General features: G+C 39.5%; 1 pseudogene; it reads right to left on the minus strand.

Moving 5' to 3' along the window:
* Positions 1-1,142: 1,142 nt before the first annotated feature.
* On the minus strand, positions 1,143-2,083 carry LOC111159246 (annotated as a pseudogene).
* Between the last annotated feature and the right edge of the window lie 514 nt (positions 2,084-2,597).

Genomic DNA, 2,597 nt, shown 5'->3' on the forward strand with positions numbered 1-2,597 from the left:
AGTGTTCAATAATTCATCAGTTGTCTATAGGAAAATATATTTTAATAAATAATATTTAACTTTCTGATCTGGAATATACTCCTCTCTCCTACAAACATACTTAGAGTGTGATTCCATCACCAAAGATATAGACCCACCAGGGTCCATTTATTTCTTTCCGTGCTATTTTATTGCACAAAATACATGCTTATCATGAATTTAGGCAGTGTTACTCTTAAGAAAACATTTCTTATACTTCACCATAATTTTTGGATAATAATTGCTTAATATACTATTTTATATATAGTATACGTTAGCTAAGCAGTGGACTATTGTTAAATATTTATTTCCAAACAATGAATATGAATAAAAATGTTATGAACATAATAAGTAATAAATTGATACTCCTTTTGAGTTCTAGGAAAGAGAAGAATATTCACATTTTCATATAATTTATGCTTAAATTAAAAGATACAGGTGGGGTGCCTAGGTGGCTCAGTGGGTTAAGCCTCTGCCTTCAGCTCAGGTCATGGTCTCAGGGTCCCGGGATCAAGTTCTGCATCAGGCTCTCTGCTCGGCAGGGAGCATAATTCCCCCCTCTCTGCCTGCCTCTCTGCCTACTTGTGATCTCTCTCTGTCAAATAAACAAATAAAATGTTTTTTAAAAAAATAAAATAAAATAAAAGCTACAGGTGATATTTTGTAATAATTTGTGTGAGAAACAAAATTTTTAATATGCTGAAGACACTGGAAAGGATAGCAAAAGAAATGTTCATATGAGTAATAAAATATGTACAACTACTCAAAGGTGAAAACATATCAGAAAGGGATATTTCAGCAAAGATCCAGGAAGAGCTACTGTCTATGGTTTATATTGGTCAGTGTATGGTTATAGAGGTATAAGTGACAAAGAGGTAAACTGATCTAGTTCTCCACTCTATCAATAAAATCTAAGCACCAAAAGTCTCTGACATCTAATGACTGATTAGAGGTTTCAGAAGAAACATGAACCAAAATTGTTCTAATGCCATTATTCTGGTGCCACCAATACCTGGGGTCCTTTAGTTTCTCAGCTGTACATTTCCACATCCTGATGCTAAAGTTCAACTGGTGCATGGAGAGAATTACTGAGAATGGTGCAACATTAGTTTCCATCATCACATTCATTTCTGCATTGTAAACAATACATGAGCCACCTGGTCCCGGATCTGTTTGGTCTTGATTCTGTAAATGATGGGATTCATCATAGGTGGAGCCAGATTATAGGCATTGGCCAGGAGGACATGGACATGGGGTGAGATGTGATGTCCAAATCACTGAGTGAGGACAGAGAAGATGCCAGGTGCATAAAAGAGGACGATGACACAGACATGGGAACCACAAGTATTGAGAGCTTTGTGGCGTGCAGCTCGGGATGGGATGCAGAAAATAGCACGGAGAATCAGCACATATGAAATAAAAATTAGCACAATATCTAAGACCACTGTTGACACTAGGACAAAAATCCCATACCAGATGTTCACTCAAATGTCATTACAGGAAACATGGGCCAGACAATGTGCTTACAAGTTGTGTTTGGGAGGATGTTACTTTTGCAGAAGGTCAATCTTTTCAGAAGAAATATTATGGGGAAAACAATACAGTAACTTCTCAGACAGAGGGTCACACCAATTTTCCCAATCAGAGGTGTAAGAATAGTGGTGTATCTCAGAGGGTAGCATATGGCAATGTAGCAGTCAAATGCCATCACCACCAAGATCCCTGACTCAGAAACAAAAGTGGAAGAGAGAAAGAATACCTGAGTGATACAGCGATCCAGAGAGATCTCCCCAGCATGGAACCAGAAGATGGCCAATGCCTGAGGTACGGTGCACGAGGGGAGGACAAGGTCTGCTCCGGCCAGCATGCAGAGGAAGAGGTACATGGGTTCCTGGAGGCTGCGCCTTGTGAGGATAATGCCGATGAGCAGGCTGTTCCCAAGCAGGGCGACAACATAGGAAATGAGGAAGGGGATGGAAATCCACATGTGCTGGTTCTCTAGCCCGGGGACGCCCAGTAAGCGGAAGACCGTGTGGCTAACACCAGTGTGGTTTAAGGCAGCCATGTCTAACAAGACCACTGGTACTCCACCATCTGTGTGCAGAAACAGAAGAAAATACAGATTACACTCAAAGATTTTTTTTTACATCGTCATCACTTTTAGCACCTTCTTAATCCATTCGATTCAGAGGATGGCAGCAAATATGTTATATAGAAGAATGAAAAAGACAGTTTGTCCTCTAAATGAGATCTTAATCACAAAAACAAGAGAGAGATTTATACAACTAAAGAAAGTGAAGTTAATGTCTTATTGCAAAAAATAAAACTAATGCAGTAGGAGAAGTGACACTTTCTGTATTTGTGAAGTTTTAAGTATGAATACCTATCTGAAGTTACCCTTCCTCTGTACCCCAACGTTTATAGCAGCAATGGCCACAGTCGCCAAACTGTGGAAAGAACCAAGATGCCCTTGAATGGATAAGGAAGATGTGGTCCATATACACTATGGAGTATTATGCCTCCATCAGAAAGGATGAATACCCAACTTTTGTAGCAACATGGACAGGACTGGAAGAGAT

This window comes from Enhydra lutris, unplaced genomic scaffold (genome assembly GCF_002288905.1).
Source record: "Enhydra lutris kenyoni isolate GAN:26980312 unplaced genomic scaffold, ASM228890v2 scaffoldscaffold68, whole genome shotgun sequence".
NCBI lineage: Eukaryota > Metazoa > Chordata > Mammalia > Carnivora > Mustelidae > Enhydra > Enhydra lutris.